The 26,641-nt window shown below is 40.4% G+C and overlaps 1 protein-coding gene across 1 annotated transcript in view; it reads right to left on the bottom strand.

Annotated features, from left to right (window-relative positions):
- LOC149200640 (SEC-C motif protein) overlaps window positions 1-26,641 on the bottom strand; it is a 183,526-nt gene that overhangs the window by 30,468 nt on the left and 126,417 nt on the right. The window lies entirely within an intron of this gene.

Genomic DNA, 26,641 nt, shown 5'->3' with positions numbered 1-26,641 from the left:
AGTCGAGTATTTGTTTCTTGTGGAGAGGTTTGGAGAACCGAGAGTTCCCAGCTTCAGTTGTAACCCCAAGACAGAAACCCTCAGGTGATGCAGTGAGAGTGGGCGAGAACCCTTCTCTCCCCTTGGTGAATTCATTCAAAATTCACAGGAGCGCTTATTGGTTGCAGTTTCATTTTGAGAGGCCAGGTCCAGTGCTACAACAGACATATTTTGAGGTCGGATCTAGTTTGCAGCAATTGTTCGAGATTCTCAGCTATTTCTAGCTATTTCATATTGCCATGTACTCCTATTTATGGTTAATATAATAAAGTTGAGATTAGTTGCATTTTCCTTGTGTTCACTTTTTCTTGCGACATTTTTGGTTATTTACCGTGTTGCATAATTTTCATGAATTTGTCATAGTATCAATATTGTGTATTTTCTGGGCTATATTGCAGATTAAAAGTACTTCTAGCAAAAATTATTGTAAATTTATGGTATTTTCTTAATGTACTTTCTAGGATAATATTGTTGTAACAAAATGACCATTATTTTAGCCATATATTCCGAAAGGGATATTACAGTGGTGGTATCAGAGCATGATTTTGGCCAATTGTGGGTTAAAATCCAAGTTTGTCATATTTTCGTATTGTTCATGAAGAATAAAGGAGCCAAGATTGTGGAATAAATTTCTTAATCTATTTGCTGGAGAATAATTGTTGCAGGGAATTTCTCAAAGTGTCGAAGAGAACATATTAGACATAGTAATATTGGTTTGCAGCGCTGAAATTAGTGATCTTGCTTGGACAAATATATTTTATTGGGTTGAATTTATATTGTTGCGCTGAAATTATTTCTGTTGGGCCAAAATTATTTTGTTGGGTCGAATTTATCTTACTAGGATTTATCTTTCTAGGCTGAATTTATCTCGTGTCACATTTTTATTGCTCGACCAAAATTATTTTGTTGTGCCAAATTTCTCTTGATGTATTATTGTTCCATTTACCGTAATTATTTACTGTAGCCAGATTTATCTATTGGGACTTTCTGGGCCAGCTAGAATTAGCCCAAAATTTTTCTGGGTTTGACGTGAGGAGATCCAGGTTATTTTTGCAGAAATTTTTTAGCAATTTTGAGGGCAAAAATTCCAGTTTTCTCCAACAACAGCAGCAATATTTTCTAGGTAATTTGCACTTTTTAGGGCTTTCTGAGTCAGCTAGAATTAGCCCAATATTTTTTTTGGTTTTATGGGTATTTGGAGGAAAGGCCATAGTTTAAGTTTCAGAATTCTCTGAGCAATATACAAGACAGAAATCTAGTAACGTGTATAGCCAACCAGAGAGTCATTTGCACCATTTTGGAGGGTTTCTTCATCATTTGGATTCAACCCAAACCATTTATGGGTTTTTCTGGGTTTTGGGAGAGGAGTTCAAAACTGAAATTTTAGAGCATTCGGGCATTATTTTGAGTAGAACGTCCAGTTCCATTTGGCAGCCTGTAGCAGATTTCTCTTACAATTGTGCATTATCAGTTAGGAGCCATTTCAATAGTTGGGTCAACGATATTTCTCCTGGGGTTTGCCTAGCTTGCATAGCAAGCCCAGGTTCCATTGTTCTTATTATATTTATCTATTGGGGCCGAGTTCATTTGTTGGACTCAATTTATTTACCGAAGCTTGATTTATTATGGCCAAGTTTATTTGTTGGGCTGAGTTTATTTGTCGAAGCCGAATTTATTTGTCGGAGCGGAATTCATTTGCTGAAACCCGAATTTATCTATTGGGTTGATATTATCTATTAGGGATGAGTTCATTTGCAGGTGCTAATTTATTTATTGGGGTCGAGTTTAATCATCAATCCTTGAAGTCTGAATTAATTATTTCCAGAAGGAGGTTGAGATTATCATTTCAGGAGGCCAAATTAGAGCTGAGTTATTTATTGTTGCAGTCAGAACTCTGTGTTGAGAAGCCACTAGTTGTTGGGTAATCTTCAGGAGAATATCCAGGTTCTTGATTATTGATCCATGTAAAGTTGAGTAGAGGTTGAGTCAGAGTCTTGAGTCAGATTTTGTACAACATTGTGACCCTTGCTGCAAAATGATGGGATTTGAGAAGAGTTTAGAAAATCTCAAAAACATCTTTAATGACTTCGAAAGAAAACAATACCAGCAACAGTTCGAGAAATCTCTTGCGCTTGGTGCTTGGGGCTGCAATGCTTCCTTGGATCAAAGAGCAAAACCGAACAACAGAGCCTTTTCAAAGGGGGTACATACCATCCTACAACTGGAGCAGATAAGGGATTTGCAGAAAGAGTTGGAGGTAGGGAATTGGCTCTTTGCACTTGGGTCAAATTTGAAGAACTTGAGGATGACTGCAAAAACTTTCCTTAATCTGGAGAAATTGGATTCACACCTTTCCAAAGTGAGCCAATCAGATTTGAGGATTCTAAATTGGGCACTCAAACCAACAATGCTTGCCTTGATCCAGCCTAGATTCCTGGAGCACCCTTGTGAAGGAGTTAGACTTATAGTAGCCTCATGTCTCAGTGAGATTATTAGAATAACTTCACCTATGCTTCCTTATAATGATGACATTATGGGGAAAGTTTTCTAGCTAATAGAAGATAATCTTCAAGATCTACGTAACACCTTGGTTCTTGCCATTGAGAAGAGGCTCAAGATCTTAGAAAACATGGCTGGAGTCATGGCTAACCATGATGACATTTACAAGATGTTGTAATCCAGGTTGTTGGCCATTTGGAGGTAGGAACAATTTGTCTCATTGATCACTTACAAACTAGCCAAAATATTGGTTAAGAAAAATCTAAAACTGTTCAGGAGGCAACAAACCAAGGAGGAGCTGGGGAGGATGTGAATTGATGGAGAAGAACAAGGTACCAAGGCTCAAACATGCAGCAAAAATGAATTGAGGAGGAAAGGTCTTTGCTTCATCTGCAAGGGACTTTGGGGGCCAAATCATTCATGTTTGAGTGACATAGAGAAGGTGACAAAGGTAAATCAGGAGGAGATTCCTTCTAACTTCCCGAATGAGGATTCTTCTTTTATAGTTGATTCCATGGGTTCTTATGTGGATGCCTTTGAGGAACACGAGAAGTCATGTGGAGTTGAGGACAGTAGCCCAGATATGCATTTATGTTTGAGAGATGACCATGACGAGCAGCAGATTGTTCCCATGAGTGAAGAAGTCCAGGGAGGAGATATTCAGGGAGATGAGTTACCGATGATGATTCAACATAAGCAGCATATGGTGGAACGTAGGTCAAATCAGGAGGATGATATGCACATTGTATGTGATTGACCATCTTTAGAGAGTCATCTAGTGGCTCATGTTGAGACCATCCTAGAGGAGGATGAGCAATCGTCCTTTGGGCCAGCCATTGGCGAGGAGCAAACAAATGCACAAACAGTCAGCAGGTTTGTAGTACTTGTAGATACTTGTTGTTAGGAGGTGCTTGACATGATAGTTTAGCAAGAGGATAGTAGATTGGAGTGTGGGGTTTCCTGTCAAACAAGGGAGGATATTTTGGAGATGGTGGTGAATCCATCTTTGGGTCTACCCATTGATGAGGTGCAAACAGATGCAGTGGCAACGAGTGAAGCTACAGCATTTTCAGGCAGCAACCCTCTCCAAGAGTACATAGACAGGGCTTGCAACACGGCTTGCCCACGTTTGCCCATTATAGAGAGACAGGCAGGATTTCTTGGACAGATCTTGTTGATTGACCAGGAAAAGCAGCATGAGTTGAGCATAGACCAGCATCGGCCTAGTAGACTTGTTCCACACACACCTAGTAGACTTATTCCACACACAGGTGTCCATGCATTTGATTATTCCCACGGGATGGAGTGGAAGGAGATCATGAGTTGGTATCCTATTGATGGAGCGTCATTCTTAGTCAGGGGCCCTTAGGTGTGAGGTATACTACATGTTTCAGTTCGCATTGGGATGTAGGCCAACGGTTCATCAGCGTTCCAGTAGCACTAGCCCAACATCAGTAGAGTGGGGTTGACCTCCGCCTATGCCAAAGGTTGGATTGAAGGGAGGTGATGAGTTAGTATTCTATTGGTGGAGCAGCATCTACGACCACAGACAGAGCATAGCTAGAGCCATGGGGTATGGGTGATGATGATTGGCCATGGTGGCTTTGGGATCCAGGTGGATCCATTGATGGCAGGTTGAGTTAGAGATGGGTTTGGGATCCAAGTATTGAGGGATCCACTCATGACTAGTAAGTGTAGAGGCATGGTGTAGCATGGTGGTTCATATGGAACCCTGGTATCAGTTTGCATATGCCTCTGCAGTGGACAGATACAGATTGCTTAATGGCAAGCAATCTTGGGGCAAGAGGATTTGTCATGTCCCATTTTTATTTTCCTCTATAGTACAGCCAGGATGGGTTTCCAAGGTATGTGATGGCTAGGTCGCAGGAGCATGATTACATCATCAAGGGTCCAAGAGGGGTTTTGAGGAGTTTTTATGGGATTTGATGGCATTTGCCTAGCATATTCCATCATCCGCACAGCGTGCCTTTTGTTTCGTTCCATTTCGACAGCTTTCATAAAAAAGGTTCTTACTAGGCCCGACTTCATTAATTACACTTGAGGTGGCATTCCAAGAGGAATATTTCATGGAATACCTCAATGTAATAGCTCGTTGGAACCGGAACGAGAAAATCTACAGGATGGGATGATGGGAAGAGACTTCCAATGACTAGATGAAGCATTGTGAGAGATTTAGCATTTTCTTAGATTAAAAGTGACTTTAATTAGTCACTTAATTTATAAAAGGGGAGGAAAATAATTAATTGAAGGAAAAAAGGCCAAAGTTGACTTCAAAAAAAAACAAAAAAATAAAAAATAAAAAGTCACTTAAATGGAGTCAAGAGGGAGTTTCTAGCATAGTAATAAAATAAGACACTTCTAGAAGATTGGAGACCTATTTATTGGATCTTTAAAAGGAAGAGGAGGAGATCATTTGGGACATCTTGGAGTTGAATATTTGTTTCTTGTAGAGAGGTTTGGAGAATCAGGAGCTCCTAGCTTCTGTTGTAGCTCTAGGATGGAAACCCTTGGGTGATGCAGTGAGTGGGTGAGAACCCTTTTCTCCCCTTGGTGAATTCATTTGGAATTCACCGGAGCGCTAATTAGTTGCAGTTTCATTTTGAGAAGCCAAGTCCAGCGCTACAACACACATTTTTAGGTTTGATCTAGTTTGAAGCAATTGTTTGAGATTCTCAGCTATTTCATAATGCCATGTACTCATATTTATGGTTAATATAATAAAGTTAAGATTACCTGCATTTTCCTTCTGTTCACTTTTTCTTGCAGCATTTCTGGTTATTACCGTGTTGTAGAATTTTCATGAATTTGTCTAGTATCAATATTGTGTATTTTCTGGGCTATATCGCAGATTAAAAGTATTACTGGCAAAAATTATTGTAAATTTATGGTGTTTTTTGCATGTACTTTCTGGGATAATTTTGCTGCAACGAAATCACCATTATTTTAGCCAAATATTCCAAAAGGGATATTACAAACATTGTTATACTTTCGTCTCAATTCAATACACAAAACTAAAAAATCTCATGAGATAACAACTTCAAAACTAATATAATCTATAGTTGCTCATAAATGTGTGATATATTTTAAAGATTAACTTGAAGAATCATACAATATAAAGCATGTCTAAGCTCTACTACCTGTTACCACTCAAACTAGTAGGGGACTTGAGGGGGATCCCTAAAGGGAAAATGCTAGGCCAAGCGCAACAAATGGAGACTTAGTTCACTGTCACCTTAGTTAAGGCTCCCTTCTATTTACGGACTTTCACCGATGGGAGGGGACCTGGTATGTATGGAGTCACTAGTGAAGGATAAGTCAACGGATATGAGTGACCCAAATAAGCCCTTTCCTAGAAGAGTTTGAAGGATGGAGCTTGCTTGCTTTCTAAGCAAGGTACTATGTATTCTAGGGAAAAGAAGAGAGGATTTGAGGGTTAGGTTTATGGGATAAGACTTGTGAAGGAGTTCCCCAATCCCTAAATCCTTGTTAGAATTGGTATCCCGGATGGTTCTTGAAGAATGATCTTTCAAAGGAGCGGGACCACACAGGGCCAAGTGGACCCAGTCTAGGGTATGAGGAAAGTATGTAGCAACCAATGATATTCTTACCCTAGACAAGGTGGAGGAAAGGATCAAAGAAAGAATTTTACTTGAAGCCATTGTTTTGACCCTATGAGGTACTAGCCTTAGGGATGGCAGGGCAAGTTTTGATCTCGGAGCTATGGTTTGGCTTTTCTCCCAACTCCATTGTCAAAATGGCTTCAAAATTGGAGGAGAGCTAGAGGAAAGGCTCGCGCAGGAGCCCCTAGGAAATCGAATTTTTTGGATGGGTAGCTTGTCAGAAAATTGATGCCCTAAATACCCCAACTTGGCTAGACCTTGGAGGAGGTGAAAGAATATGATTTTTGTTGACCACCCTTGGTAGATCAGTGCCTTAGTCTTTGGGAGAATAAAGTCTCTGATGAATATGAGTAGGATGTCTTGGTTCCTAGTCAAGGAGGCCTCAAGATAACTTTGCTTGCCTTCTACGTCAAGAAGAAGCAACCATGCAGCTTTTATACTTCGATGTGCAAAAGGGATGGCTTATCAAGGTCAAATTATTTGATAGAATTACCCTAGGAGATTTCGTTCATATTACATGGCCCATACATTGAGAGATGCTATAATAGAGACAAATTCCACAATTTTAAGCAGTAAATGCATGCAGCAATTAGCCCTAGAACAATGAAAATCTCAGTCCAACGTATATGGCAAAAGTAAACAAGAATAACATCAACAAGCACATACTTACATGTAATAGAATATATCCAACCGTTCACAATTGACAATAGATAAGTTCCATGAGAAGATATAAACCAATATCCACACATCAAAACTCATCTATAGAGCTCCAATTCATCCTCTAGAAAAAGTGTGGAAATATCAAGAGAGATAAGAGATCCCAACCAAAGTGATGACGAGCAAATGAGCTCATCTCACTTGTATTTATACACAACATAGGAGTTCGAATTAGCCTCCTTGGCCTACATAAGGCCCAAAAATAAAATAATGTTCTAATAATACAACTTTTGGTGACAAGCCCACCAAACTAGCTCATAAATGAAAAGGTAAGCCTCTCAAGAGGTCAAATAATAATCTATGCATGTCATAGGGCCCTCTAAGAGGCCTAATGAGGTCCATGGGTATCACAATGAAGAATAGGGCCCTCAAAAGTAGTGGACAAAGGTTTGGCCCCTTGTAATAACCTGTGGTGCTCCGAATGACATGTGGGGACACACAAGAGTCCTCATAGGTCTCCAAACAAATCGAAGATGCCTCTAGATCATTTGCAAGGGATAGGATGATGGTGTAGGTGATACCACATCATCGTGCAAGTCCTGGATCATCTGCCAAGTGTATAGTGTAGATCTGGGGCCAACTGGGCATGATGGATCAAGTGCATCCTCTTCGTCCAATAAGTGAACCACGAGCAATCTTTGAATGGATGTGGGGATCCATGGAGTGCAATCTACTTGTTGTGGAGGCCCATGGCTCTCAACACTCACTTACATGTGCCAATGTAGCCCTCTGGAGGATTAGGACCTCGTATAGGGAGACCAAACCCAAGATGGAAACCATCTACAATCTTGCACAAGATCCAATGCATCCCCTATCCTTCCAGTGCAACAAGTCATTAGAGAAATCGAGTAAATGAGCTTTCCTAATCATGGACCACGGGTGGGGTCTTCATAATGCCCTGCTCTTCCATAATGGGCTTCGGGATGTGCCAATGTCTCCTAAACTCCAAATGAGGTTAACCAATAATCCTATTAGGTGGTTTGTACTTCTAAAGGGGATAATATAGTCAAGGTACATCCTTCAAAAGGTGGTGGCACGTGAATGAAGTAGGGAATGAGAAGGGGCATCCCTAGGTCACATGCTGGGGTACAAGGGTAGCTAATAAGAGGGAAGCCCACACTTGGGTTTATAATGTGTAAGAAGGAGCAATCGTGGTACATGAGGTGCCTTGGCCTTGATTTTTCCACCCTTCTTTATATGCCTTTTGCCTTTTTATGATTTTCTTTGATTAATTGCTCGGGGCTCAAGGGGTTAGAGCATGATGTATAAGATATAGCAGTGAATTCCCCCCTTTAAGGTGGGGCGGTTCATCGCCCACCAAGGGTTGGGACAATCATGGGTTCCTATATGATGAAGAAGGCTCATAGAACCTATAGGAACCAGGGTGATGGCCATGATGATGGGGTAGAGCTCATGTATTGGCTTTTGCCCACGCGCTAAATGTATTTGTCTCGGCCATCTTTTGCATTTTGTGGTACATTTTCTTGTTGAATATGGCCATATATGCTTTTATCTTCTTCTTTTTTTAGTTGCATCAACCTTCAGGTTTCAATCCAGGCCATGATCCAAGGTGTGGGTAAGGGCAAGGGGCAAGCTAACCCTATGTGGACCCAATGGAGGAATGTGGACCCAAGTGGGGAAAATGATGAATGGGGTAATAATGGATGGAAAGAGGGTAATATAAGAAGATAAGGGAGCGGAACCACACAACCAATATCGAGGTTTCCCGCCAAATAACATCCCTAGAACCAAATGGTCAGTAAAAGAGATCACACGGGACTAGAATCCAAGGTTAATTCCTAAGAAGGGTCTAGGGGACAGAAGCACAGACCTAGCCCTTTCTTTCCGTTGAATCCCCCCATTAATCCATGCCCAGAAGTGTCCATGATAAGCAAACTACAATACTCAATTTCCAAATGACAAAGCATACCTTTAGATTCGGGAGAACCACCTTCAAACATATGATCATGGCAAATGGGCGAGGAACCATATGGTTGGCTCAAGTGGCGGAGAAGATGGCACAATGAGCTAGATGGTGGCTGAAAGGGGTTGCTAGTTGTCGGCTGAGGACCATCTTGGAGAAAAAAATTCTCCTAGGGATATTACATAAAAAATGGTGGGTAACATCTAGCTCCAACTGGGACATGATCTCTCGAAGAAGTGGGCAAGGCTACTCGAATGAGAGGTCACAAGAACTCCAACAATCTCTTGGTTACCATAGACCTGTCGCCTACACATAGAATAGATGGAAAAACAAGGGAAAGCATGCTTTCGCAGCGTCTAATGATCGCATATGCTAATATGCTAGGCCATAAAATCAACAGAAAATAAAATATGCATCTATCTACCATGAGAAAAATCATATGAGAAATCAGCATGCAATGCATCCTACTCTATCATGCATATGATACGATGTCAAGTCTCAAGGAAGGAGGTGATACGACTTAATTTGACCGGCTCAGGCCAAAGTTCGTAGTTAAGTTTAGCAATGTAGTAATAGTCATCCCCAACCCTTCCATTAATCCTGACAGGTACGGAATCCTTATCTACCAAGACTAAATCCCCAACCTTATATTCTTTCTTAGGCTTCCACTTTTTGCTTGTTTGAGAGATTGGTCGCTTGAGGATTCAGATTTCCTAGGTAGGGAGGATATGTGAAGGTTTCTCGACCTCACATGTCTCATAGTATGGTCCAGGCATGATCACATCCATTAAATAAGCAGACTCCGTATAAAGGATAAACTGGGTGCCATCGGATTGCGAGATGGTTGCATATGATAGATCCATTTGAACATGCCCCCAACAGTAGCTCCCCATTTCCGGGATAACAACATCCCCCACACATTAGGAATATCAATTACAATAACATCCATGAGGAGGGATATATCGGGATTCCTAGCTAAAGAGGCCTTAAGGTCTTTGATGATGCTTCCACTTCCATAGGTTTGGAATTAAAACCACACACCCTTTTATATGGCCGAGTGACGTTCAGACCCAATTGCTTCATAACAGTGAAAGGCATGACATTAGCATAAGCACCTAAGTGTAACATATAATTGTGTAAGAAGAGGTCATTGATAGCCAAAGTAAGCAAGAAGGTTTGTGCCAAGGTTTTCGGTCAGGAATATGAATGTTTTGCAATTCTTCAAGTAATTCTTCATCCTAAATCCCCAAGGACTTCTTAAGTTGTTGTTGTTGCTCGAGAAGCTTAGCAATCTCCTTTAGGGGAACAGGTATAGTCATCTTTCCTACGACAGCCCTATGTCAATGTCAAGTTTAATTTCCTCTCCCTTTTCCTTCTTCCTATATTCTTTCCTAGAGGATCCTTTTTTTATTTCACTTTTGTTGGGGGATCCTTCTTGGGAGGAACATTGGGGATGGATTCTTTAGGAGGGTTCTGCTTAGGTGATGGATCTTCCTTGGGTAATCCCTTAGGAGGTGAGGGGTCTTTGTCCTTTTCCTTTCGGGAATATTGGACCCCTTTGAATCTTCCTTGGCTATCGAAATTAAGAATGGATTCTTCCTTTTCTTCCTTAAGGGTGACCTCACTAATGGGAGGATGCGTGTATGATCCTCCTAGCAAAATGTTGATGATGTCAGATTCCACGAGATTGGCTTGTTCATCAGTTTCTTCATCCTCACTTTCCTCATCCTCAGATGACAAATCCGGCTCAACAACATTAGTTGAAGCCAATGTGTTTGGGATTTGAGAAGAGCTCGACCTATCTTCTTCACTTTGCTTTTTGGGAAAAGGCTTTCCTTTAGGGATGTAACTTGATTTTTGGGCCTTTTCTAAGGCGGTAATTTTGTTCATGATAACCGTGTCACGTGCACTGGCTTCTTCGATGATCCTTTCCATCTTTTTGAGAAAATTTCTTCGTGTTGATCTTTGGACTTCTCCTTCTTGGTTTCAAATTTGGCTCTAGGGTGGTCATTGATGTCAACCTTTGAAATTCGCAGATTTTCTTCAACTTCCACTACCATTTCTTGAGCCTCGGCCAAAGTAGACGGTTTCTTATCCCTTAACACACAGTTGATGTTGTAAAATGTAACTAGGTTTGGTCTTCATGATGACATGTAATTGTGACTTTTGTAAATGATGTAATGAAGAAAATAAAATTATTATTGTAAGCCTTGCCTCATGGGTTTCATGAGCAAGTGATTTTATTTTAGATGGCTCCCATTGAGAGCTTTAGGATTTGTCATTTAAGTCAAAGAGTCAATGTCATGTATGAAGAGCCCTTCTTGGGCATGTGTCAAATGTATTTGAGTCAATAGCATTGTCAAATAGCCCTCCAACGACAAGCACTAATACTCCTCTTCAAGTCGGCCTTAAATCAGAGAAAATAACTCATGTCGGCTCACTCAAGGAGACACATCCATTTGATGATCAAGTCGGCTCATAATTATATGGACGAATTACTATATAAAGGAGGCTAGGCTCTTCGCATTAGCACAATTCAGATTTCGTGTATCTCTGAGATTTCGCAGAAAGCAAGTTCGGATTTCTGAGATTCTTGAAGACAGTAATAAGTTCGTATACACCACAGTATGGAAGTAAGTTCGAATAGAGGTTGAAGAGACATCTAAGGGAAAGCGAGGATCTGTCTAGGGACAACAAGAACATATTTCTCTGAAGTTCTCGGATAGGCTAAACAGAAGTTCAGATCTCCAGTACTGAAATGAATTTGGATAATGAAGGCTGCAAGGATATGTCTCAAGGGTGATCACAGTAAAAGATGAAGTTCGGATCTCTCCCAGAATTCGGACCACAAAATAAGAGACAATTAGATGTATCTCTGAAGTTCGTATGGATGGAGACACTGACATGATAGTTTGTTGCTATGACAAAGATGATCTTGTTGACCTAGATTGTCATTGATGTCAATATGGCAATATTCTGGATGAGTAAACAATGATGTGAGGCCAAGGACAAGTAGAGCAGATCCGTGAAGAAACAGGAGCAAGAAGCCATGAGGAGAAACCAGAGGAAAGCCAAGACAGTCAAGCCATTGGAGCGGTATCGGAAGCCACAGGAAAGCCAAGTAAGTGTAAGAGCGGGAGAATGAGGAGGAGCCATATCGGGAGTATCGCATGTAATATATGCCAAAGAAGTTAACAGAGGAGCCAAAAGAGCGGAGGAATATCAGAGAAGAGCTATTGGAGCAGTGCATCGGAAGCCATTGCAGAGTCATATCAGACCAGAAAAGAGCGGAGGAGTATATATCGGGTTAAAGTATATAACCACATATATCAGGTTAAAGCAGGGTTGCAGGAATCGCCCCCCCCCCCGCCGGATCCAAACCCGGAACCGCGGATCGGAGCGAACCGTCCCGGAATCCAAGTCGGAAGCGCGGTTCCGATTTTAAGGTTGCGCGGATCCTATTTAAAAAGGCGATTCCTGCCTTTTGGGTTGCGGATCCTATTTGATAGCTTGTGTTATTGAAGATGTTTCTGGAATGAGTGCTTTGGATGTTATGGTTTTGACAATCTCACTCATTTTAGAGGACTGAAACGTTTCTAATCCTAAGTCAATTGAAACATATTCATAAATCTGTACTAATAAAGGAGGGCATCATTCTTCAGAACTGGTAAAGATAGTGTATCACAACTAGTCTTATTTATTTGAATGGACTTATAAGAAAGTAGATAGTATCTGTATATTCCATTGCTACTTTTCATTATCCTATGTTGGCAGGTTCCCCACCCTCGGTAACCACCCAGGATCCTGCTTCATAAAAATCTCATATACATTCGGGCTGGACACGTCAGATATGGCTTGGATGCATGTCCAGACCTACAGACATAGACCTGGCCTAGATCCAGTGTATCTGTCTATGGCAGGAATCTTGATGAATCAGGTTTAAAAATGGTGAAAAATGACTTAAACCATTATGATCTAACACAAAATTCGCTGTTTGGCAGTGATGTTCTTTTATTCTAGGAGAATGATGAGGATACTTGTTAGAAAAACAAGCTTTGACATGTTGAAGAAAGGTTTTGAGCATATTATCGATCAGAAATATGCCACTACATAATAACCTAATTACCAAATGATAAAATGTAACTCAATAAACATAGCAGAAATTACATAAGCAAATCAAGAGAAATCAAGGGACAAGAGCACTGAGATTATGTAATGAACATAAATATATAAATATCAGTAAATAATAATAGCTGTAATATTTAATAGTAAATGAAAGGACACATCCTGTCTAAAATATGTGACCTAATAAAGGGAAATGGACTGTCAACCATTGTGTCGACTCTCAAGTCAATGCTGTAAGTACACTGTCAATTGGCATTTTATCATCAACTCACTATTAAACATATTTATTACTTGTTCTATATGGATTGTAACCTGATGTCTTTTTTATCCCAGATTGGATATTCAGTAAAATGAATCTTGTTCATATTCTATAAATGATTGTTCATTTCATTTGGTATCAGAGAAAGTTTGATCATTTCATTTGGTATCAGAGAAAGTTTGTTCATTTCATTTGGTATCAGAGAAAGTTTGATGTATGTTTGTAATAGCTAGAATATAGATGATTGTTGTACATACTAGTAACTACAATGGAATCATGGATGCCATATCTATCTTGATTTATGCAAAAATATGCATGTTTTCATGTCTTCTACAATTAATTTGGTATTTGGGATGTTTGTTTTGAGTATAAATGCAAAAAAATATATAAAAATATATATATATAGCAGACGCTTCCGCGGACGCTTCGCTCCCTAGATTTTTGGAAAATGACGCTTCCGCGCTCCGCGCTTCCGCTTCGCGCTTCCGCTTCGCTCCCGCTTCGTGCAACATTGGGTTAAAGTATATAATCTCAGGTTAAAGTCAAAGTGAATGCACGTGGTTATATTCCAAAAGGCAGATTTGTAACAGTGGCAGTGGTTTTCGGGCGGACGCTAGGCGGTAAGTGGTATTTAGAGGAGAGCGCCCGATTCCATTAACCGAGCAACACGTAGCACGAGGGTGGAGAGAGAAAACCACTTTTTTGGGTGGTTATTTCCCTTGCAAATTGCTCACCTGAAATTCATGCAGGCCGTTGGATCCAGCACGGGTTGATCGACGGCAAAGGATCAACGGACGGATCGGGTTAAGTGTTGACCGTCAGATCGTGAGCAGATCAACGGTGGAGGATCGCTAAGGAATACCGCTTAATATCATATCATAAGGGATGGCACATTAAATATGCGATTGCGATATATATATATATATATATATATATATAGATGCGATACAATACTCGGGCCCGAGGATTCCATTGTAATACACTTTAAAGTTACATTGCATCTGCCATATCGCAAGACTCTTGTAAAGCCTTGCCACATTGAAAGTGCCAATTGCGATAATACATGGACCCGACGGATGTATTAACAACCGTTTAATATCATATCGCGTCCGCCTCATCGGAATTATCATATCATAAGTTTTAATGGGATGCCACATTGAACGCGTCGATTGCAATATATATATGGACCCGACGAAATTATTAAAACAGTTTAAAATAATATCGCGTCCGGGTATCGGGGAATTGGCTATGTTATGTGCAAATCTGCCGATTGCGATAAAGTTGTGAAGGAGCGGACCCGATGAAGTTATAGATGCAGGCGTAATGCATTTGAAGTCCGGCCTTATGTGTTCGGAGGGTGTATTTTCCGTGTATTTCCTATGCATCCTTGTATTCCGATATATTGTATGGTCCCGGGTTTAAAGGCTTAAGGCCTTGTCATATTAAAGCGGCGATTGCGATAAAAGGATGATGTGGCATGTGGGACCTCTATATGGCTATAGTCTCTCTTATATGGTTTCCATGAACAATTAATGTATATTGTATGAATATTAAAAAGGGCCTCTCTGATATTTTTAATATGCAACACTATTGTAATTCGGCCTCTCTTCCACATTAGTGTGTCCTGTGTGTATTGATGGATTTGAAGAGACAGAGGAAGCCGAAGAGTGAGCACAGAGGAAGCTGAAAGCAATGTTGCACTAATCGGGAAAAAATCGCAATAATATCGTTTTATCGCGATTTTTTCAAAACAACAAAAAAACGGGTTATAAAATCGGATTTTTTTATAGCTGATTTTTTCGAAAAAATCACGAGTTTTTGAAAAAATCGCTGGCCTGTCGAGCAGCGCGTGTTTTAAAGGGAAAAACCCGATTTTTTTTGTCATTTGGACAGAAGAAGGCGCGCTGCGGTTTGGAGACTAGGAGACTTGGAGATTTTGGAGCTGAATCAACTAACTGAAGGAGAAAATCGAAGAGTGAGCTAAGGAGGAGACACATTATCTCCATAAAACCGGTATGGGCACCAACGTTTTGTGTTTTCATTGTTTTGTAACTTTGTTTTTGTTTTTTTCTATGTTTTTGGTTGGGTTTGGAATGGGGTTTTTGACATTTTTCCAATGTAATTTTTTTTCAGTTTTTTTGGTTGGGTTTGGAATGGGGTTTTTGACATCTGTCCAATGTATTTTTTTTTTAGTTTTTTTGGTTGGGTTTGGAATGGGGTTTCTTAAATTGTATGTAATTTTTTTTAATTTTTGTACAATGTAAATAGTAAAATACTAAATTGTAAGTTTGTAACTTGTAAATACTAAATTGTAATCCTTATTTTCCCATAGGTTCACCGAAACACCATTCAAGTTTTCAACTTCAAAGTTCAAAATCAAACATGCCAAGGAAATTGGACCCTTTCTAGGAATTTGATGAACCTGATGCTCTGAATGATAGAATAAACTTGTCTTGCAAGTTGTGTGGGCACCATATGTCTGCGGGGGTGTACAGATTGAAGTATCACCTTGCACAAATCCCTGGATTTGATGTAGGGCCTTGCACAGAGACAAATCCTGAAATCATCCGAAGAGCCATGAAAGCATTGGAAACTTTAGACCACACTAGAGAGGCCAAAGCAGAAATGAAGAGGCAACTAAAAAAGTCAATTGAACAAGGAAGTGGCAGTGGTTCTACTGCAGCATCAACCAACCCGGTAGCTACCTCATCATTTTTTGTTCCTCAAACCACACCTGGTTCACAGCCATCTATCAGTTCAATGCTAAAAAAAACTGAGAAAGAACAAGCTGACAAGTTGCTGGCAAAATTTCTCCTTTGGAGTGATATTCCTTTCAACATTGTAAGGAATAATCCATTTTTCCAGCCTGTTGTTGATGCTATTGCAACTGTTGGCCCAGGGTACAAAATCCCTTCTTATCATGACATGAGAGGCTGGATTCTTCAAAATGAAAAGCTTGACTGCACCAAAAGATTGGAGGATTTTAGGGAATCATGGGCACAAACAGGATGCACTGTTATGTCAGATGGTTGGACTGACCAAAAGGGGAGAATCCTTATAAACTTCTTGGTTAGTTGTCCCAAGGGGACTATGTTTATCAAATCTATTGATGCATTTGCACAAATCAAAGATGCAAGAACTTTATGTGATTTGTTGGATGTGTTTATTTTGGAGGTGGGTGCAGAAAATGTTGTCAAAGTCATAACGGACAATGCTGCAAATTATGTTGCTGCTAGCAGGACGCTTATGGACGGGCATCCTACTTTATTTTGGACACCTTGTGCTACACACTGTATTGATTTGATGTTGGAGGACAGGGAAAATTTCCTTTGTCAAAGATATTGTTGACTCATCCAAAAGCATTACAAAATTTATATATAATCATACATCTGTGCTTAGCTTGATGAGAAGATTCACCAACAACAAAGAGTTGGTGCACCCCGCCATTACACGATTTGCCACCAGTTTCATATCTCTTCAATCTCTCTTGAATTCTATGTGGGATGTGAAAAGAATGTTTCTTTCAGAGGAGTGGTGTGCTTTGCCAATGAGCCGCAAACCAGAACGAGAGGCCATATGTAGACTAGTTTCATACCAAGAAGACTTCTAGGCGGGAGTGCAGGAGGTGTGTGTCGTTACTAAACCTTTGGTAAAGGTTCTTCGGTTAGTTGATGGTGAGAAGCCCGCAATGGGCTATTTGTATGAGGCCATGGACAGGGCCAAAGAATCCATTCGGGCCTACTATGATGATAAGGGAGATGAGGGGTTTCAGAGACAACTCCTATGGGGAGTGATTGATGAACGATGGAACAACACACTCCATCGTCCCATTCATGCTGCTGGGATTTTCCTAAACCCCGCATTTTCTTACGCATGTGGGTTCGTATTTGATGCTGAGATCATGGATGGATTCTTAACCTGTGTCCAGAGGATGGTGCGATCTCCAGCAGAACGTACAGAAATCTCTAAAGAAATTGAGACATATAGGATGGCAGGTGGCACATTTGGCTTTGACATGGCTGTGACTGATAGGACAATTAAAATGCTAGGTATTTTTTAGTTTGTTTCAAATTTCATTCTCTTCAAATTCCATTTTTTTCTTATGTTTATTTAAAATTTTATTTCTAATTTTGTTGTAGATGCATGGTGGAGAATGTATGGTGCTAGGGTACCCCTTCTGCAAAAGCTTTCCATTCGAATCCTCAACCAAACATGTAGCTCCTTAGGATGTGAGCGCAACTGGAGTGTATTTGAAAAAATACACAACAAGAAGTGCAACAGGTTAACACTTAAAAATTTAAAATATTGCAAATTCCCAAATAAATTTTTGAATTCATTAAACAATATTTTTTTTATAATTATTATTTCATGATCTTTGTACAGGTTGGAGTCCCAGCGACTTAATGACATGGTCTATGTCTACTACAATCTTCGATTGTGGGTCAGGCAACTTGAGAGGACACCTGATATGGAGGCCATCTCATTGGATGGGATTGACACCACTGTTGCATGGAGGGTTGAGGCCAAGAGGCCTCTTATGGAGTCTGCTGATGATTGGTTAGTGCAGGATGTTGTGGAGGAGGAGGAGGTGACACCACCTGCCCGGGCTACTCCTGCCACCAGTAGAGGACGTGGTCTACCTCCTATAGCTCAGACTCCTACTCCTAGTTCTTCAGCGTCTAGAGCACAGCAGACTCCACTGCCAACTCCACCAGCACCAGCATCTACATCTAGAGAGAAAGGGAATGTTATGGCATTTTCTCGCAAGAGGGGCAGAGGAAATCAATAGTATTAGACTTTAATTATTTTGTTCATTTCATTGTATATGACATTATGACTCATGAGATACATTATTATATTTTTTGTTGATATTTTGAGGCTGAGTTGGGACTCAGGAGTCAGGACTTACTATTCACTGATTCAGGACATGATTCACTGTTATGTGTGATTTTAGCACTAGAAATGATATTAAACATCTTATATATTAGTTCTTTTATCATATTTATGTGTCAATGTATTTATTTTATGTTGTAGATGGTTTAGATATTAAAAAAATTGAAAAAAAATGAATATTTTTGTATGTTACGATTTTTTTCCCGATTATTACTGATTTTTTCCCGATTTTTACGATTTTTTCCGATTTTTTCCCCGCGCCGAAATTATCCCGATAACGATTAGTGCAACATTGGCTGAAAGACCAAGCGAGCGTTGAGGAAGCCGAAGAGCCAGCGGAGAAAGGAAGCCAAAGGTTAGGGGTATCAGGAATATAAAACAGAGAACAAGGAAAGTTTAGGGTTACTGGCTAAGTCACAGGGTTCGGCGAACCTGAAGCTTCAGGTTCGAAATTCGCCGAACCTGTAAAAAAAATTGAGGTTCGTTCAGGTTCGGCGAACCTGAAAGCCGAACCTCAAGTCGAATTCGAACCTAATCGAACCTGATCGAACCGGATCGAACCTGAACGAACCGAATCGCGTACTTGAAAGAATTTTTGAGGTTCGATGGTTTTCTGGACGGTTTTCCTGGACGGTTTTCGAAGAAAAACAGTGGGCCGCATACCGCTTTGTAGCAGTTCTTCCAAGTTCCCGCCAAATAATTCTTTATAAACAATCGCGGGCTATGGTTTTGGCACACACTGTCGGGTTGAAACTTGATTGCTGAGCGTTTGTTTGTAGTGAGACTGAGTCGTTAGTCGTGAGTTTGCAGTCGTGAGTTTGCAGACGTTTGAAGTTGCGGCTTTGAGTCTTGAGCAGTGGCACGACGCTGCAGTGCTGCACGCAGAGTCCAGACCATCGACGCTGCACGCACCGCGGCACCAGTTTGCACGCAGCACCCGAGGGCCGAAGTATCATCAGATTTGGTATGCTCCTGAGTCCTCAGTCTGAAACTGCATACTCTTCCTTGAAAACTAATTCAGTTTGTGCCTGACAAATGCATCTAAATTTTTCTCTTGCGTTGAAAAACAAAGTCACGAGATTTAAGAGATTCCCTCAATCATCTTTTCTGAGGTGGTGAGCCACAATATTGCTTGCATCAGATTCGTTGCTCTGGGCTGGTGCCCCTTCATTGTTCCTTCTTAGAAAAATGTTTGCCATTGTTGTTCCTATACTCAAAGCTGCTTGATTCCTGAAATGGATCTGGTTGTCTGTTATCAGCTTCTATGTTTTCTGACTTTTCTAAGGGTTGGGCATTACAGCTGTTGAGTTCCCCAATTTCTATGCTCTTTTTTCTTGCATCCATGCATAGAACTTATGGCTCTGTTGTTTCATTGGATGCTAGACTTATCTATTTTTTCATGCTTTTGTTCTATCGGTACTGTTTCATACATAGTCCAGGTATTCTCGCTTGTGAGAAGGGCATCTGCAATTTCTTTTATTTCACAATGCTCTGAAACTGCTGCTGATGCTGCAAGATGTTCTTCCAGATTGTGGTATGAGACAGACTGTTGGTAAACATCTGTGCTGTTTTCCTCTGGAGTTTCAACAGTTGTGCTTCTGATCATTCCAGCAGTTACTTCCTCTGTTATTCTATCCATAGCTAGAACTTCTGCCTCTATATTTTTTTGAGCTATGTCAAAATTCTCTGTTGGAGCCCTCATGTCTTCTATCTGTGCATTGTTCCTTGTGCCAGTGGTCTCATCAATTTCCATTGTTGCAAATTTGCAATGGTAGGTTTAGCTGTGTTTGGCTGTCCAGAATTTTTTTCCAGAGCTTGGGATGGGAGTCTTTGTAGTTCATCAGCGATTTCATTTTCTGGTTCAGGGTCAAGACGACATACAAAATAATGTGTGCATTTTTTTATAAGCGACGCTTACGTAGGAATCTAGGATAGCAATACTAAATAGATGTCAGCTAAATGATAAATCTGTGTATGCTTTACAGCATTAAGCCGCTTACCTTGGACAAAAAATTCCTAAAACTGTCATGTGACATGTCCATGGTTGGCTTGGTTTAGGATCAAATACTTTCATTCTGAGTCCTGACCAGAGTATGAAGCTTAATCTGACTCAAGTCAATCAATCTGTCTGGACAATATGCGAATTACTTGATATTCAGTCAAACTTTATGAAATCCAACTGCCCAGTGCCAGGTTCTAACTGGTTTCAGAATTTCCAATTATCTATGGCCCTAAATGGTTTCCGTTGCCCTCCATTTTGTTTAATGAACTTCAGACAATCAACTTGTACAGCTGCTATACCATTTAGTAACATCTTTGAGAATAAATTACACAAATGATATTATGTTTAAAACAGCAGGACTACTGGATTATAACTTGCTTGGTGAATATGATCCAATATGCCATCGCCCTCCATTTTGTTAAATAAACTTCAGAGAATCAACCTCTATAACTATTTATGCCCATAATGCCTAAAATTTGAGAATAATTTACTCATATGATGCTATGCTCTGCCTCTAAGTAGCAGGTCTGTCGGATCATGATTCATACCTTAAGGCTTACACCAAATGAGTAGAATAAGTAACTCTACAATGTACATGAGTTGAATCAGAATGTAGGCTGGTAGCTTATCAAAACCTTCGAAGATTTTGACAGAACTGAAGAGGTTGATGTTGTGAAAAGCAATCTCAGAATCAAGCCATTTTCTCTGATAACAAAGTGGGTCAAATGAAGAAAAATCATAAACAAATGTTACATAATATTTGTTGTGTCAAACAATTTGAAGACATACAGTTAAGCTGCACATAGTTTGGTTACAACTTACACCTGGTAGTTACAAACTTACAGCCTGATAGTGGAGATTGAGGGACACATATTATGTAGGGAGGGTTCACCATCAGGGCTACTTTGTCCTTCTCCTCTTTGATAATGAGTGGCCTGTGGTAGAGTTCTCCAAGGACCATGTACTTGTAACTTCCTGCACTCCAATCATTCCAGTCTCTTTAACCAGTTTTTGATGGTTTGTTAGTTCTCTTCTTTTTCTTTGTTGGCACATTCCAGCTTTTCCAATTTTCTTCACAATTATTCAACTTTGTCCGGAATCTCCAGTGAATCCACATTCCTATTCTAGCAAAACATGGCAGTTCTGGTTTGACCTAAGTTTTTTATTTTCCTGTCATGGTAATAGAATGTTTTTTAAAGCAATGTGGTTGGACTCAAAATTCCATGATTGCACCATAGAGCCAATTATCAATTATCTGTTGATGGTCTGCCAGAGTTCTCAAAAAAATTAAAAAAAATTACACCTCAATAAATTTAATCTTTCAGATTTTCGATATATCCAAGTTTAAGATGAATCTTGATTAACTTTGTTTTCTATATTTTATCTCTCACACCTATGTAAATAGTTATTTACTTTTTATTCAATTTAACTTTATATTATTTTAGATGGAGCCAACTTGTACTTTCTTTTAATGATAGGTTCATTATTGTTTATTTCGTTTATTCATTACTTCATGGCCATTTTTCATATACTAAGTGTAAAGCACCTCACCAATCTCCATAGATAATCAACCTCTATAACCATTCAATCTTTGAAATTAATTAGTGTGCTTGAAGTTATGGTTTCCGTAGCAAGATTATGAGATCATAATTTAATGAATTAATATGATGTAATATGCCGTTGCCCTCCATTTTGTTTAATGAACTTCAGACAATCAACTTGTACAGCTGCTATACCATTTAGTAACATCTTTGAGAATAAATTACACAAATGATATTATGTTTAAAACAGCAGGACTACTGGATTATAACTTGCTTGGTGAATATGATCCAATATGCCATCGCCCTCCATTTTGTTAAATAAACTTCAGAGAATCAACCTCTATAACTATTTATGCCAACAATTCAGCCTTACATGCCACTTTATTTCATTTTGCAGTCGTTTGGGCTGCTTTGACTTTTTAATGGAAATTCAATAAAGCTTGCTACCAATTTATAGAACTTATAGGCACAATAGGAAGTGATAATTACTGTTATTTAAATTTGAAATAATTGAAGAAATTGGAAAACTGAAATTTGAACAAGTTATGCATGATTTGAATGCTCATCAAAATATCAAGTTTTATTTGTATTTGAAAATTGAATTTCACTATTTTATCATTTATTTAAATTCGAATTTTAATATGCCATTGCCAACAAAAATGCAGACATATTTGTCATGGCACCTCCAAAGTCAACGGCAGAAGGATGGAAATATGTGGAGAAATTGGACGGGCCTCATGGGAGGCATTTGAAATGCAAGTTATGTAATAATGAATTTTTTGGATCTTTAACTAGAGTCATGGACCACTTACTGTCTGTCACTAATGGCAAAGGAGGTGGTGTTGAAGGTTGCAAGAATGTGTCTGCAGAGCTCAAGGAAACACTTCAGAAATATTATGACAATATACAAAAGGCTAAGAAAGTGAATGAAAACAAAAGACAACGTATTCAAACAGAAATTGCAATGAATTACAATTCATTATCTGCACTTTCTTCAAGCACGGTTGGTGTTGGGAGTTCATCTCAGTCAAAGATCAGTAAATCAAGTGGGACAGCCACATTAAATACTCTTTGGAAGCCCATGCAGAAACAAGAAGTTGATGATGTTGTAGGTGATATGTTTTTTGATGTTGAAATTTGGTACCGGAGGACAAGTGGTTCCCTTAGGCTTTGATCTTTGGCCTAGGGAAAAGTGTCCAAAAGAATTTAATTTTTCTCCTAAAGTGACTTTATAATTTTATAAAGTTAAATCTAATTTAAAAGTGACTTTAAGTGATAAAGTTACTAAGTCTAATTTTAAAGTGACTTTTATAAAGTCAATGAAAAATTAGAAAGGAAAAGTGACTTTGGAAATAAATGACTAAGTGGGTCTTTATTAAAATGGGGTGAATTAAAAAATAAAAAATGAGATTTAAATGAGCATTTAATCTCAGCCATTGATCTAAATCTATTTCAGCCATTGGATTTACAGATCACCCAAAAGTCACTTGGGTCACCCAAAAGTCATTTGGAGTTATATTAAGGGAGGAAAATGAGGAAAAGATCACATTCGATTCAATTCTTTCATGAGCAGATTGGGAGAAGGAGAGCAAGAGAGATTTCTGAGCAGGGAGGAGAAGGAGACAGCAGCTTGGCACACATTCCAAGGCAGCAGTTGAGCAGATTTGTACAGCTAATTCAGCACACAGTGAAAGGCAGATTTTGGCACGATTTTCGAGGAGAGGTTTGCACAAAAATCGAGGAGCAGTTCGCTGGTTTTTCTGCACGCAAAACGAGGGCCATACAGCAGCATTTAATGCTGAAAGTGGGCACGAAAATCGAGGAGACCGTACAGCATTTATTGCTGTCCTGTTTGCTGTAATTTCCAGTTTGCTGTGAAGCATGGGAAAAGAGATAAGTTGTAAATTTGCTTGCTGATTTTTTGCTGAAAATTTCTCACTGTAAAAGGCAATTTTCAGAAATAAAGAAGAGCTCTCAAACTGGTTTTCCCCAAGAGTTGTAGGGGGTTTTTCTAGGGTCACATTGACCAAAAATCTCAGTGTTTAAATGTGTTTTAATGGCTGTTTATTACTGCTGATTTTTATTTCTGCAATTTCCAGCATTCTGTAAAATTTCCAGAATTTGTGTTTTCAGCAAATTTATTTTTTCAGCTTGTTAAATGTATGGTTATGGGAAAGGGCATTTAACTATATGGTAGAAATAAGGAGAAACTGAAAACCGGGGTGGGAAAACTGAAATTTCTACATGGTATCAGAGCTTGAGTGCTGAAGGGCAGTTTGGGACAGCAAAAGGAAAAATTACAGTTGCTGATTTTTCACTCGGAAAATTCCAGCACGCTGATTTTTTCATAAACAGCAGTTTTATCTTTACTACAGCAGTGCTATTTTTCAGTTTTAGGACAGCAGGATGTCATTGGGATTGAGGGTGGAGAATAGGCTGGATGGGCATATAAATTACAGCGTTTGGAAGGAGAGAATGCAGAGTATCTTTGAGGAGGCAGAAGTCTAGGATATCATGATGCATACCACACAGAACCCTGTTGTTGTGCCTACTGATGCTACTCAGTTGACAGCTTATAATAAAAAGAACAACAAGGGTAAGAGGCTGATTCTAGACGGAATCAAAGACCATTGCATTCCTCATGTGAGAGGAAAGAGCAATGCCCATGAGATGTGGACAGCATTGTCCAATCTCTACCAGAGTACCAATGAGAACCGAAAGATGGTCCTGAAGGAGAAGCTGAAGAACATTAAGATGGGTAATGATAGTGCAGCTGGATATCTCACAAAGATTACTAATGTGAGAGATGAATTGGCAGCGATTGGAGAGGCCATTCCACCCACTGAGTTGGTGCGGATTGCAGTGAATGGCCTCCCCCGTTCATGGTTGAACTTTGCTGATGGGGTTTGTGCACGTGAGACCCTTCCCACATGGGAGAGGTTTTGGAATGATTGCATTCAGACAGAGATCAGGAAAGGTAAGCTTGGGGCAGCCAAGCCAGTTGAGCAGGATGAGGATGTAGCACTGGTGGCAAGAGGCAAGAAAGGCAAAGGGAAAAAGCAGGCTTCCACAAGCAGTGGTGGGGGCAAAGGAAAGGCAAAGGTAAAGGTAAACAGGGGAACACACAGAAGGACTATTCCAAGGTGAAGTGTTGGAATTGTCAAAAGATGGGACACTATGCAGTTGTGTGTCCGGAGAAGAAGAAGAAGAAGGGGAAGAACCAGGACGTGGCAGCTTCAGCAAAGATTGAGGACTTTGCTGGTCATTTTGACCGAGAGTTTGCATTCACTACCTGTGAGTCCTCTAGTGCAGGATCACCTGCCACACAGGTTCAGAGGGAGCATGCTTTTCCCTCGATTAGCGGAGCATCTTCAGGTATCTGGTATGTGGACAGTGGGGCTTCACGTCATATGACAGGAGTCCGTGAGTACTTCTCAGAGCTTTCAGAGAGTGGCACTGTTATTGAGGTAGTACTCGGTGATGACAGAGTTGTTAGAGCAGTCGGGGTGGGGACAGTGACATTTCAGAGGGAGTCCAAACCTCCCTTGAAGGTGTCAGAGGTTCTTTATGTGCCAGGGATGAGGAAGAACCTCATATCCGTCTCAGCTTTGGAGGACAGAAGATATGAGGTACTGTTTAGGGGAGGACAGGTGTTGATGTATCCCAGGGGCACTCCAGCTGATTCAGCTAGAGTGATAGGTGTACGCCATGCAAAGGTGTACAAGTTTGCATTCCAGCCCCTTTTGGCATTGAGCAGTAGTACCGACAGCAGAGCTAGCAGTTCTGAGCTGTGTGAGATTTGGCACCACAGGATGGGACATATGTATCATGGAGCCTTGAGGACATTGCGGGAGATCACTACAGGTGTGCCAGATTTCAGTACTGATCACTTTGATACTTGCAGAGGTTGTGCAATGGACAAATTTGCCAAATCCCCTTTTCCCAGCAGTGACAGTAGAGCGACGGGGATACTTGATTTGATTCATACCGATGTGAGCGGTCGGATGTCTCATGTTTCCTTGAGTGGATATGAGTACTATGTTTTATTCATTGATGATCACTCCAGGAGGACCTGGATTTATTTTTTGAAGACCAAGAGTGAGGTCTTCAAGCGGTTTCAGGAGTTCAGAGCTCTTGTGGAGACTCAGACAGGTCGAAAGATCAAGTCCTTGAGGTCAGACAATGGAGAAGAGTACACCCTTGGAGAGTTTGTTGACTATTGTGCGGAGGCAGGCATTAGGAGGGAGTTCACTGTTCCTTACAACCCCCAGCAGAACGGGGTTGCAGAGAGGAAGAATAGATCCATCATAGGGGCTGCCAAAGCCATGTTACATGATCAGGGGTTGCCATTGTTCTTGTGGGCAGAGGCCTGCAACACAGCTGTTTACTTGCAGAACAGGAGTCCGCATCGCGCCTTGGGGCACATGACTCCGAAGGAGGCTTTCTCTGGGAAGAAGCCTGATATTGGTCATCTTCATATCTTTGGATGCATTACATACTCCTATATACCCAAGGAGAAGAGGACCAAACTAGAGCCCACCGCAGAGAAGGGTATCTTTGTGGGCTACAGTGAGACCTCAAAGGCCTTTCGGATTTACATCACTGCACAGAGGAGAGTTGTTGTCAGACGGGATGTGAAGTTCGAGGAGGACAGGGCCTTTAGGAGGTCACGGGAGTTAGAGTATCTGGATCAGCCAGACCCTCAGTAGCAGTTGAGTCAGTCGCAAGGATCCAATGGGCAGGGATCAGGAGGATCCAGAGGTACATCTATGAGGATGTCAGGTCTGTCAATGAGCAGTGGCTCGCCGAGCCAGAGGGGTGGTGCTCCGGGCAGCATGCAGAGCAGTTCACAGAGCAGTTCACTAGGGAGTCCACTGATGGACAGTTCACACGGTACCTCAGCTACTACAGGTTCAGGTGCAGGCAGGAGGACAGCAGACAGACAGTCAGGAGTTCAGGCTACTGATGGTGATGAGGAGGAGTTTCATTCTCCTATGGGAG

The sequence above is a fragment of the Pinus tabuliformis genome, chromosome 2_1 (assembly GCF_031772625.1).
Source record: "Pinus tabuliformis cultivar Carrire ecotype Pingquan chromosome 2_1, CPIR1, whole genome shotgun sequence".
NCBI lineage: Eukaryota > Viridiplantae > Streptophyta > Pinopsida > Pinales > Pinaceae > Pinus > Pinus tabuliformis.
The sequence above is the reverse complement of the archived record's forward strand: the minus strand, read 5'-3'. Positions and strand labels throughout refer to the sequence as shown.